The following is a 13,547-nucleotide window of genomic DNA, read 5'->3' on the forward strand; positions in this document are numbered from 1 at the left end:
AAATCGCGATTTGCGAGATATTTTGATTGTTTCGACGCTTAAACGGTTGTGCATTGCATTAGCACTGCGAAATGGAGTTCAACGAGTGCTTAAACGTCGAAATATCTCCAACGGGAAGGAAATGGCGGCTATTTTTCGTCAAAATCGACGAAATCTTCGCGATTTGCGAGATATTTTGATTCTTTCGACGCTTAAATGGTTGTGCATTGCATTAGCACTGCGAAATGAAGTTCAACGAGTGCTTAAACGTCGAAATATCTCCAACGGGAAGGAAATGACGGCTATTTATAATCAAAATCGACGAAATCTTCGCGATTTGCGAGATATTTTGATTGTTTCTACGCTTAAACGGTCGTGCAATGCATTTGCACTGTAAAATGGAGTTTAACGGTCGCTTAAACGTCGAAATATCTCCAACGGGCAGGAAATGACGGCTATTTTTCGTCAAAATCGCGATTTGCGAGATATTTCGATTGTTTCGACGCTTAGACGGTTGTGCATTGCATTAGCACTGTGAAATGGAGTTCAACGAGTGCTTAAACGTCGAAATATCTCCAACGGGAAGGAAATGACGGCTATTTTTCTTCAAAATCGACGAAATCTTCGCGATTTGCGAGATATTTTGATTCTTTCGACGCTTAAATGGTTGTGCATTGCATTAGCACTGCGAAATGGAGTTCAACGTGTGCTTAAACGTCGAAATATCTCCAACGGGAAGGAAATGACGGCTATTTTTCGTCAAAATCGACGAAATCTTCGCGATTTGCGAGATATTTTGATTGTTTCGACGCTTAAGTGGTTGTGCATTGCATTAGCACTGTGAAATGGAGTACAACGAGTGCTTAAACGTCGAAATCTCTCCAACGGGCAGGAAATGACGGCTATTTTTCGTCAAAATCTACGAAATCTTCGCGATTTGCAAGATATTTTGATTGTTTCGACGCTTAAATGGTTGTGCATTGCATTAGCACTGTGAAATGGAGTTCAACGTGTGCTTAAACGTCGAAATATCTCCAACGGGAAGGAAATGACGGCTATTTTTCGTCAAAATCTACGAAATCTTCGCGATTTGCAAGATATTTTGATTGTTTCGACGCTTAAATGGTTGTGCATTGCATTAGCACTGTGAAATGAAATTCAACGAGTGCTTAAACGTCGAAATATCTCCAACGGGCAGGAAATGACGGCTATTTTTCGTCAGAATCGCGATTTGCGAGATATTTTGATTGCTTCGACGCTTAAACGGTTGTGCATTGCATTAGCACTGTGAAATGGAGTTCAACGAGTGCGTAAACGTCGAAATATCTCCAACGGGAAGGAAATGACGGCTATTTTTAATCAAAATCGACGAAATCTTCGCGATTTGCGAGATATTTTTATTGTTTCGACGCTTAAATGGTTGTGCATTGCATTAGCACTGGGAAATGGAGTTCAACGAGTGCTTAAACGTCGAAATATCTCCAACGGGCAGGAAATGACGGCAATTTTTCGTCAAAATCGCGATTTGAGAGATATTTTGATCGTTTCGACGCTTAAACGGTTGTGCATTGCATTAGCACTGCGAAATGGAGTTCAACGAGTGCGTAAACGTCGAAATATCTCCAACGGGAAGGAAATGACGGCTATTTTTAATCAAAATCGACGAAATCTTCGCGATTTGCGAGATATTTTAATTGTTTCGACACTTAAGTGGTTGTGCATTGCATTAGCACTGTGAAATGGAGTTCAACGAGTGCTTAAACGTCGAAATATCTCCAACGGGTAGGAAATGACGGCAATTTTTCGTCAAAATTGCGATTTGCGAGATATTTTGATCGTTTCGACGCTTAAACGGTTGTGCATTGCATTAGCACTGCGAAATGGAGTTCAACGAGTGCGTAAACGTCGAAATATCTCCAACGGGAAGGAAATGACGGCTATTTTTAATCAAAATCGACGAATTCTTCGCGATTTGCGAGATATTTTAATTGTTTCGACGCTTAAATGGTTGTGCATTGCATTAGCACTGTGAAATGGAGTTCAACTAGTGCTTAAACGTCGAAATATCTCCAACGGGCAGGAAATGACGGCAATTTTTCGTCAAAATCGCGATTTGAGAGATATTTTGATCGTTTCGACGCTTAAACGGTTGTGCATTGCATTAGCACTGCGAAATGGAGTTCAACGAGTGCTTAAACGTCGAAATCTCTCCAACGGGCAGGAAATGACGGCTATTTTTCGTCAAAATCTACGAAATCTTCGCGATTTGCAAGATATTTTGATTGTTTCGACGCTTAAATGGTTGTGCATTGCATTAGCACTGCGAAATGGAGTTCAACGAGTGCGTAAACGTCGAAACATCTCCAACGGGAAGGAAATGACGGCTATTTTTAATCAAAATCGACGAAATCTTCGCGATTTGCGAGATATTTTAATTGTTTCGACACTTATGTGGTTGTGCATTGCATTAGCACTGTGAAATGGAGTTCAACGGGTGCTTAAACGTCGAAATATCTCCAACGGGCAGGAAATGACGGCAATTTTTCGTCAAAATCGCGATTTGCGAGATATTTTGATCGTTTCGAAGCTTAAACGGTTGTGCATTGCATTAGCGCTGCGAAATGGAGTTCAACGAGTGCTTAATCGTCGAAGTATCTCCAACGGGAAGGAAATGACGGCTATTTTTAATCAAAATCGACGAAATCTTCGCGATTTGCGAGATATTTTAATTGTTTCGACGCTTAAATGGTTGTGCATTGCATTAGCACTGTGAAATGGAGTTCAACGAGTGCTTAAACGTCGAAATATCTCCAACGGGCAGGAAATGACGGCTATTTTTCGTCAAAATCGCGATTTGCGAGATATTTTGATTGTTTTGACGCTTAAACGGTTGTGCATTGCATTAGCACTGTGAAATGGAGGTCAACGAGTGCTTAAACGTCGAAATATCTCCAACGGGAAGGAAATGACGGCTATTTTTCGTCAAAATCGACGAAATCTTCGCGATTTGCGAGATATTTTGATTGTTTCGACGCTTAAGTGGTTGTGCATTGCATTAGCACTGTGAAATGGAGTTCAACGAGTGCTTAAACGTCGAAATATCTCCAACGGGCAGGAAATGACGGCTATTTTTCGTCAAAATCTACGAAATCTTCGCGATTTGCAAGATATTTTGATTGTTTTGACGCTTAAATGGTTGTGCATCGCATTAGCACTGTGAAATGGAGTTCAACGAGTGCTTAAACGTCGAAATATCTCCAACGGGCAGCAAATGACGGCTATTTTTCGTCAGAATCGCGATTTGCGAGATATTTTGATTGTTTCGACGCTTAAACGGTTGTGCATTGCATTAGCACTGTGAAATGGAGTGCAACGAGTGCTTAAAAGTCGATATATCTCCAACGGGAAGGAAATGACGGCTATTTTTCGTCAAAATTTACGAAATCTTCGCGATTTGCGAGATATTTTGATTGTTTCGACGCTTAAACGGTTGTGCATTGCATTAGCACTGTGAAATGGAGTACAACGAGTGCTTAAACGTCGAGATACCTGCAACGGGAAGGAAATGACAGTTACTTCTCATCAAAATCGCGATTTGCGAGATATTTTGATCGTTTCGACGCTTAAATGGTTGTGCAATGCATTAGCACTGCGAAATGGAGGTCAACGTGTGCTTAAACGTCGAAATATCTCCAACGGGAAGGAAATGACGGCTATTTTTCGTCAAAATCGACGAAATCTTCGTTATTTGCGAGCTATTTTGATTGTTTCGACGCTTAAACGGTTGTGCAATGCATTTGCACTGTAAAATGGAGTTTAACGAGCTCTTAAACGTCGAAATATCTCCAACGTGCAGGAAATGACGGCTATTTTGCGTCAAAATCGCGATTTGCGAGATATTTTGATTGTTTCGACGCTTAAACGGTAGTGCATTGCATTAGCACTGCGAAATGGAGTTCAACGAGTGCTTAAACGTCGAAATATCTCCAACGGGAAGGAAATGACGGCTATTTTTCGTCAAAATCGACGAAATCTTCGCGATTTGCGAGATATTTTGATTCTTTCGACGCTTAAACGGTTGTGCATTGCATTAGCACTGTGAAATGGAGTTCAACGAGTGCGTAAACGTCGAAATATCTCCAACGGGAAGGAAATGACGGCTATTTTTAATCAAAATCGACGAAATCTTCGCGATTTGCGAGATATTTTAATTGTTTCGACGCTTAAATGGTTGTGCATTGCATTAGCACTGTGAAATGGAGTTCAACGAGTGCTTAAACGTCGAAATATCTCCAACGGGCAGGAAATGACGGCTATTTTTCGTCAAAATCGCGATTTGCGAGATATTTTGATTGTTTTGACGCTTAAACGGTTGTGCATTGCATTAGCACTGTGAAATGGAGTTCAACGAGTGCTTAAACGTCGAAATATCTCCAACGGGCAGGAAATGACGGCAATTTTTCGTCAAAATCGCGATTTGCGAGATATTTTGATCGTTTCGACGCTTAAACGGTTGTGCATTGCATTAGCACTGCGAAATGGAGTTCAACGAGTGCGTAAACGTCGAAATATCTTCAACGGGAAGGAAATGACGGCTATTTTTCGTCAAAATTTACGAAATCTTCGCGATTTGCGAGATATTTTGATTGTTTCGACGCTTAAATGGTTGTGCATTGCATTAGCACTATGAAACGGAGTTCAACGAGTGCTTAAAAGTCGAAATATCTCCAACGGGAAGGAAATGACGGCTATTTTTCGTCAAAATCGCGATTTGCGCGATATTTTGATTGTTTCGACGCGTAAACGGTTATGCATTGCGTTAGCACTGTGAAATGGAGTTCAACGAGTGCTTGAACGTCGAAATATCTCCAACGGGAAGGAAATGGCGGCTATTTTTCGTCAAAATTTACGAAATCCTCGCGATTTGCGAGATATTTTGATTGTTTCGACGCTTAAACGGTTATGCATTGCATTAGCACTGTGAAATGGAGTTCAACGAGTGCTTGAACTTCGAAATATCTTCAACGGGAAGGAAATGACGGCTATTTTTCGTCAAAATTTACGAAATCTTCGCGATTTGCGAGATATTTTGATTGTTTCGACGCTTAAACGGTTATGCATTGCATTAGCACTGTGAAATGGAGTTCAACGAGTGCTTGAACGTCGAAATATCTCCAACGGGAAGGAAATGACGGCTATTTTTCGTCAAAATTTACGAAATCGTCGCGATTTGCGAGATATTTTGATTGTTTCGACGCTTAAACGGTTGTGCATTGCATTAGCACTGTGAAATGGAGTTCAACGAGTGCTTAAATGTCGAGATACCTCCAACGGGAAGGAAATGACAGTTACTTCTCATCAAAATCGCGATTTGCGAGATATTTTGATCGTTTCGACGCTTAAATGGTTGTGCATTGCATCAGCACTGGGAAATGGAGTTCAACGAGTGCTTAAACGTCGAAATATCTTCAACGGGCAGGAAATGACGGCTATTTTTCGTCAAAATCGCGATTTGCGAGATTTTGATTGCTTCGACGCTTAAACGGTTGTGCATTGCATTAGCACTGTGAAATGGAGTTCAACGAGTGCTTAAACGTCGAAATATCTCCAACGGGAAGGAAATGACGGCTATTTTTCGACAAAATCGACGAAATCTTCGCGATTTGCGAGATATTTTAATTGTTTCGACGCTTAAGTGGTTGTGCATTGCATTAGCACTGTGAAATGGAGTTTAACGAGTGCTTAAACGTCGAAATATCTCCAACGGGCAGGAAATGACGGCAATTTTTCGTCAAAATCGCGATTTGCAAGATATTTTGACTGTTTCGACGCTTAAATGGTTGTGCATTGCATTAGCACTGGGAAATGGAGTTCAACGAGTGCTTAAACGTCGAAATATCTCCAACGGGCAGGAAATGACGGCTATTTTTCGTCAAAATCGCGATTTGCGAGATATTTTGATTGTTTCGACGCTTAAACGGTTGTGCATTGCATTAGCACTGTGAAATGGAGTTCAACGAGTGCTTAAACCTCGAAATATCTCCAACGGGAAGGAAATGACGGCCATTTTTCGTCAAAATCGACGAAATCTTCGCGATTTGAGAGATATTTTAATTGTTTCGACGCTTAAGTGGTTGTGCATTGCATTAGCACTGTGAAATGGAGTTCAACGAGTGCTTAAACGTCGAAATATCTCCAACGGGCAGGAAATGACGGCTATTTTTCGTCAAAATCGCGATTTGCGAGATATTTCGATTGTTTCGACGCTTAAACGGTTGTGCATTGCATTAGCACTGTGAAATGGAGTTCAACGAGTGCTTAAACGTCGAAATATCTCCAACGGGAAGGAAATGACGTCTATTTTTCGTCAAAATCGACGAAATCTTCGCGATTTGCGAGATATTTTGATTCTTTCGACGCTTAAATGGTTGTGCATTGCATTAGCACTGCGAAATGGAGTTCAACGAGTGCTTAAACGTCGAAATATCTCCAACGGGAAGGAAATGACGGCTATTTATAATCAAAATCGACGAAATCTTCGCGATTTGCGAGATATTTTGATTGTTTCTACGCTTAAACGGTCGTGCAATGCATTTGCACTGTAAAATGGAGTTTAACGGTCGCTTAAACGTCGAAATATCTCCAACGAGCAGGAAATGACGGCTATTTTTCGTCAAAATCGCGATTTGCGAGATATTTCGATTGTTTCGACGCTTAAATGGTTGTGCATTGCATTAGCACTGTGAAATGGAGTTCAACGAGTGCTTAAACGTCGAAATATCTCCAACGGGAAGGAAATGACGGCTATTTTTCGTCAAAATCGACGAAATCTTCGCGATTTGCGAGATATTTTGATTCTTTCGACGCTTATATGGTTGAGCATTGCATTAGCACTGCGAAATGGAGTTCAACGTGAGCTTAAACGTCGAAATATCTCCAACGGGCAGGAAATGACGGCTATTTTTCGTCAAAATCTACGAAATCTTCGCGATTTGCAAGATATTTTGATTGTTTCGACGCTTAACTGGTTGTGCATTGCATTAGCACTGTGAAATGGAGTTCAACGAGTGCTTAAACGTCGAAATATCTCCAACGGGCAGGAAATGACGGCTATTTTTCGTCAGAATCGCGATTTGCGAGATATTTTGATTGTTTCGACGCTTAAACGGTTGTGCATTGCATTAGCACTGTGAAATGGAGTTCAACGAGTGCGTAAACGTCGAAATATCTCCAACGGGAAGGAAATGACGGCTATTTTTAATCAAAATCGACGAAATCTTCGCGATTTGCGAGATATTTTTATTGTTTCGACGCTTAAATGGTTGTGCATTGCATTAGCACTTGGAAATGGAGTTCAACGAGTGCTTAAACGTCGAAATATCTTCAACGGGCAGGAAATGACGGCTATTTTTCGTCAAAATCGCGATTTGCGAGATTTTGATTGCTTCGACGCTTAAACGGTTGTGCATTGCATTAGCACTGTGAAATGGAGTTCAACGAGTGCTTAAACGTCGAAATATCTCCAACGGGAAGGAAATGACGGCTATTTTTCGACAAAATCGACGAAATCTTCGCGATTTGCGAGATATTTTAATTGTTTCGACGCTTAAATGGTTGTGCATTGCATTAGCACTGTGAAATGGAGTTCAACGAGTGCTTAAACGTCGAAATATCTCCAACGGGCAGGAAATGACGGCTATTTTTCGTCAAAATCTACGAAATCTTCGCGATTTGCAAGATATTTTGACTGTTTCGACGCTTAAATGGTTATGCATTGCATTAGCACTGTGAAATGGAGTTCAACGAGTGCTTAAACTTCGAAATATCTCCAACGGGCAGGAAATGACGGCTATTTTTTGTCAGAATCGCGATTTGCGAGATATTTTGATTGTTTCGACGCTTAAACGGTTGTGCATTGCATTAGCACTGTGAAATGGAGTTCAACGAGTGCGTAAACGTCGAAATATCTCCAACGGGAAGGAAATGACGGCTATTTTTAATCAAAATCGACGAAATCTTCGCGATTTGCGAGATATTTTTATTGTTTCGACGCTTAAATGGTTGTGCATTGCATTAGCACTGGGAAATGGAGTTCAACGAGTGCTTAAACGTCGAAATATCTTCAACGGGCAGGAAATGACGGCTATTTTTCGTCAAAATCGCGATTTGCGAGATTTTGATTGCTTCGACGCTTAAACGGTTGTGCATTGCATTAGCACTGTGAAATGGAGTTCAACGAGTGCTTAAACGTCGAAATATCTCCAACGGGAAGGAAATGACGTCTATTTTTCGTCAAAATCGCGATTTGCGTGATATTTTGATTGTTTCGACGCTTAAACGGTTGTGCATTGCATTAGCACTGTGAAATGGAGTTCAACGAGTGCTTAAACGTCGAAATATCTCCAACGGGAAGGAAATGACGGCCATTTTTCGTCAAAATCGACGAAATCTTCGCGATTTGAGAGATATTTTAATTGTTTCGACGCTTAAGTGGTTGTGCATTGCATTAGCACTGTGAAATGGAGTTCAACGAGTGCTTAAACGTCGAAATATCTCCAACGGGCAGGAAATGACGGCTATTTTTCGTCAAAATCGCGATTTGCGAGATATTTCGATTGTTTCGACGCTTAAACGGTTGTGCATTGCATTAGCACTGTGAAATGGAGTTCAACGAGTGCTTAAACGTCGAAATATCTCCAACGGGAAGGAAATGACGTCTATTTTTCGTCAAAATCGACGAAATCTTCGCGATTTGCGAGATATTTTGATTCTTTCGACGCTTAAATGGTTGTGCATTGCATTAGCACTGCGAAATGGAGTTCAACGAGTGCTTAAACGTCGAAATATCTCCAACGGGAAGGAAATGACGGCTATTTATAATCAAAATCGACGAAATCTTCGCGATTTGCGAGATATTTTGATTGTTTCTACGCTTAAACGGTCGTGCAATGCATTTGCACTGTAAAATGGAGTTTAACGGTCGCTTAAACGTCGAAATATCTCCAACGAGCAGGAAATGACGGCTATTTTTCGTCAAAATCGCGATTTGCGAGATATTTCGATTGTTTCGACGCTTAAATGGTTGTGCATTGCATTAGCACTGTGAAATGGAGTTCAACGAGTGCTTAAACGTCGAAATATCTCCAACGGGAAGGAAATGACGGCTATTTTTCGTCAAAATCGACGAAATCTTCGCGATTTGCGAGATATTTTGATTCTTTCGACGCTTATATGGTTGAGCATTGCATTAGCACTGCGAAATGGAGTTCAACGTGAGCTTAAACGTCGAAATATCTCCAACGGGAAGGAAATGACGGCTATTTTTCGTCAAAATCGACGAAATCTTCGCGATTTGCGAGATATTTTGATTGTTTCGAAGCTTAAGTGGTTGTGCATTGCATTAGCACTGTGAAATGGAGTTCAACGAGTGCTTAAACGTCGAAATATCTCCAACGGGCAGGAAATGACGGCTATTTTTCGTCAAAATCTACGAAATCTTCGCGATTTGCAAGATATTTTGATTGTTTCGACGCTTAACTGGTTGTGCATTGCATTAGCACTGTGAAATGGAGTTCAACGAGTGCTTAAACGTCGAAATATCTCCAACGGGCAGGAAATGACGGCTATTTTTCGTCAGAATCGCGATTTGCGAGATATTTTGATTGTTTCGACGCTTAAACGGTTGTGCATTGCATTAGCACTGTGAAATGGAGTTCAACGAGTGCGTAAACGTCGAAATATCTCCAACGGGAAGGAAATGACGGCTATTTTTAATCAAAATCGACGAAATCTTCGCGATTTGCGAGATATTTTTATTGTTTCGACGCTTAAATGGTTGTGCATTGCATTAGCACTGGGAAATGGAGTTCAACGAGTGCTTAAACGTCGAAATATCTTCAACGGGCAGGAAATGACGGCTATTTTTCGTCAAAATCGCGATTTGCGAGATTTTGATTGCTTCGACGCTTAAACGGTTGTGCATTGCATTAGCACTGTGAAATGGAGTTCAACGAGTGCTTAAACGTCGAAATATCTCCAACGGGAAGGAAATGACGGCTATTTTTCGACAAAATCGACGAAATCTTCGCGATTTGCGAGATATTTTAATTGTTTCGACGCTTAAATGGTTGTGCATTGCATTAGCACTGTGAAATGGAGTTCAACGAGTGCTTAAACGTCGAAATATCTCCAACGGGCAGGAAATGACGGCTATTTTTCGTCAAAATCTACGAAATCTTCGCGATTTGCAAGATATTTTGACTGTTTCGACGCTTAAATGGTTATGCATTGCATTAGCACTGTGAAATGGAGTTCAACGAGTGCTTAAACTTCGAAATATCTCCAACGGGCAGGAAATGACGGCTATTTTTTGTCAGAATCGCGATTTGCGAGATATTTTGATTGTTTCGACGCTTAAACGGTTGTGCATTGCATTAGCACTGTGAAATGGAGTTCAACGAGTGCGTAAACGTCGAAATATCTCCAACGGGAAGGAAATGACGGCTATTTTTAATCAAAATCGACGAAATCTTCGCGATTTGCGAGATATTTTTATTGTTTCGACGCTTAAATGGTTGTGCATTGCATTAGCACTGGGAAATGGAGTTCAACGAGTGCTTAAACGTCGAAATATCTTCAACGGGCAGGAAATGACGGCTATTTTTCGTCAAAATCGCGATTTGCGAGATTTTGATTGCTTCGACGCTTAAACGGTTGTGCATTGCATTAGCACTGTGAAATGGAGTTCAACGAGTGCTTAAACGTCGAAATATCTCCAACGGGAAGGAAATGACGGCTATTTTTCGACAAAATCGACGAAATCTTCGCGATTTGCGAGATATTTTAATTGTTTCGACGCTTAAATGGTTGTGCATTGCATTAGCACTGTGAAATGGAGTTCAACGAGTGCTTAAACGTCGAAATATCTCCAACGGGCAGGAAATGACGGCTATTTTTCGTCAAAATCTACGAAATCTTCGCGATTTGCAAGATATTTTGACTGTTTCGACGCTTAAATGGTTATGCATTGCATTAGCACTGTGAAATGGAGTTCAACGAGTGCTTAAACTTCGAAATATCTCCAACGGGCAGGAAATGACGGCTATTTTTTGTCAGAATCGCGATTTGCGAGATATTTTGATTGTTTCGACGCTTAAACGGTTGTGCATTGCATTAGCACTGTGAAATGGAGTTCAACGAGTGCGTAAACGTCGAAATATCTCCAACGGGAAGGAAATGACGGCTATTTTTAATCAAAATCGACGAAATCTTCGCGATTTGCGAGATATTTTTATTGTTTCGACGCTTAAATGGTTGTGCATTGCATTAGCACTGGGAAATGGAGTTCAACGAGTGCTTAAACGTCGAAATATCTCCAACGGGCAGGAAATGACGGCTATTTTTCGTCAAAATCGCGATTTGCGAGATATTTTGATTGTTTCGACGCTTAAACGATTGTGCATTGCATTAGCACTGTGAAATGGAGTTCAATGAGTGCTTAAACGTCGAAATATCTCCAACGGGAAGGAAATGACGGCTATTTTTCGTCAAAATCGACGAAATCTTCGCGATTTGCGAGATATTTTAATTGTTTCGACGCTTAAGTGGTTGTGCATTGCATTAGCACTGTGAAATGGAGTTCAACGAGTGCTTAAACGTCGAGATACCTCCAACGGGCAAGAAATGACGGCAATTTTTCGTCAAAATCGCGATTTGCGAGATATTTTGATCGTTTCGACGCTTAAACGGTTGTGCATTGCATTAGCACTGCGAAATGGAGTTCAACGAGTGCGTAAACGTCGAAATATCTCCAACGGGAAGGAAATGACGGCTATTTTTAATCAAAATCGACGAAATCTTCGCGATTTGCGAGATATTTTTATTGTTTCGACGCTTAAATGGTTGTGCATTGCATTAGCACTGTGAAATGGAGTTCAACGAGTGCTTAAACGTCGAAATATCTCCAACGGGAAGGAAATGACGGCTATTTTTCGTCAAAATCGCGATTTGCGAGATATTTTGATTGTTTCGACGCTTAAACGGCTGTGCATTGCATTAGCACTGTGAAATGGAGTTCAATGAGTGCTTAAACGTCGAAGTATCTCCAACGGGCAGGAAATGACGGCTATTTTTCTTCAAAATCGCGATTTGCGAGATATATTGATCATTTCGACGCTTAAACGGTTGTGCATTGCATTAGCACTGTGAAATGGAGTTCAACGAGTGCTTTAACGTCGAAATATCTCCAACGGGAAGGAAATGACGGCTATTTTTCGTCAAAATCGACGAAATCTTCGCGATTTGCGAGATATGTTGATTGTTTCGACGCTTAAGTGGTTGTGCATTGCATTAGCACTGTGAAATGGAGTTCAACGAGTGCTTAAACGTCGAAATATCTCCAACGGGCAGGAAATGACGGCAATTTTTCGTCAAAATCGCGATTTGCGAGATATTTTGATCGTTTCGACGCTTAAACGGTTGTGCATTGCATTAGCACTGCGAAATGGAGTTCAACGAGTGCTTAAACGTCGAAATATCTCCAACGGGAAGGAAATGACGCCTATTTTTCGTCAAAATCGCGATTTGCGAGATATTTTGATTGTTTCGACGCTTAAACGGTTGTGCATTGCATTAGCACTGTGAAATGGAGTTCAACGTGTGCTTAAACGTCGAAATATCTCCAACGGGAAGGAAATGACGGCTATTTTTCGTCAAAATCGACGAAATCTTCGCGATTTGCGAGATATTTTTATTGTTTCGACGCTTAAATGGTTGTGCATTGCATTAGCACTGTGAAATGGAGTTCAACGAGTGCTTAAACGTCGAAATATCTCCAACGGGCAGGAAATGACGGCTATTTTTCGTCAAAATCGCGATTTGCGCGATATTTTGATTGTTTCGACGCTTAAACGGTCGTGCATTGCATTAGCACTGTGAAATGGAGTTCAACGAGTGCTTAAACGTCGAAATATCTCCAACGGGAAGGAAATGACCGCTATTTTTCGTCAAAATCGCGATTTGCGAGATATTTTGATTGTTTCGACGCTTAAACGGTTGTGCATTGCATTAGCACTGTGAAATGGAGTTCAACGAGTGCTTAAACGTCGAAATATCTCCAACGGGAAGGAAATGACGGCTATTTATAATCAAAATCGACGAAATCTTCGCGATTTGCGAGATATTTTTATTGTTTCGACGCTTAAATGGTTGTGCATTGCATTAGCACTGTGAAATGGAGTTCACCGAGTGCTTAAACGTCGAAATATCTCCAACGGGAAGGAAATGACAGTTACTTCTCATCAAAATCGCGATTTGCGAGATATTTTGATTGTTTCGACGCTTAAATGGTTGTGCATTGCATTAGCACTGCGAAATGGAGGTCAACGTGTGCTTAAACGTCGAAATATCTCCAACGGGAAGGAAATGACGGCTATTTTTCGTCAAAATCGCGATTTGCGAGATATTTTGATTGTTTCGACGCTTAAACGGCTGTGCATTGCATTAGCACTGTGAAATGGAGTTCAACGAGTGCTTAAACGTCGAAATATCTCCAACGGGCAGGAAATGAC

The 13,547-nt window shown here is 41.0% G+C and overlaps 1 long non-coding RNA gene across 2 annotated transcripts in view; it reads right to left on the bottom strand.

Annotated features, from left to right (window-relative positions):
• LOC126870686 (uncharacterized) overlaps positions 1-13,547 on the bottom strand; it is a 39,011-nt gene that overhangs the window by 231 nt on the left and 25,233 nt on the right. The window lies entirely within an intron of this gene.

This window comes from Bombus huntii, chromosome 10 (genome assembly GCF_024542735.1).
Source record: "Bombus huntii isolate Logan2020A chromosome 10, iyBomHunt1.1, whole genome shotgun sequence".
NCBI classification, from domain to species: Eukaryota; Metazoa; Arthropoda; class Insecta; order Hymenoptera; family Apidae; genus Bombus; species Bombus huntii.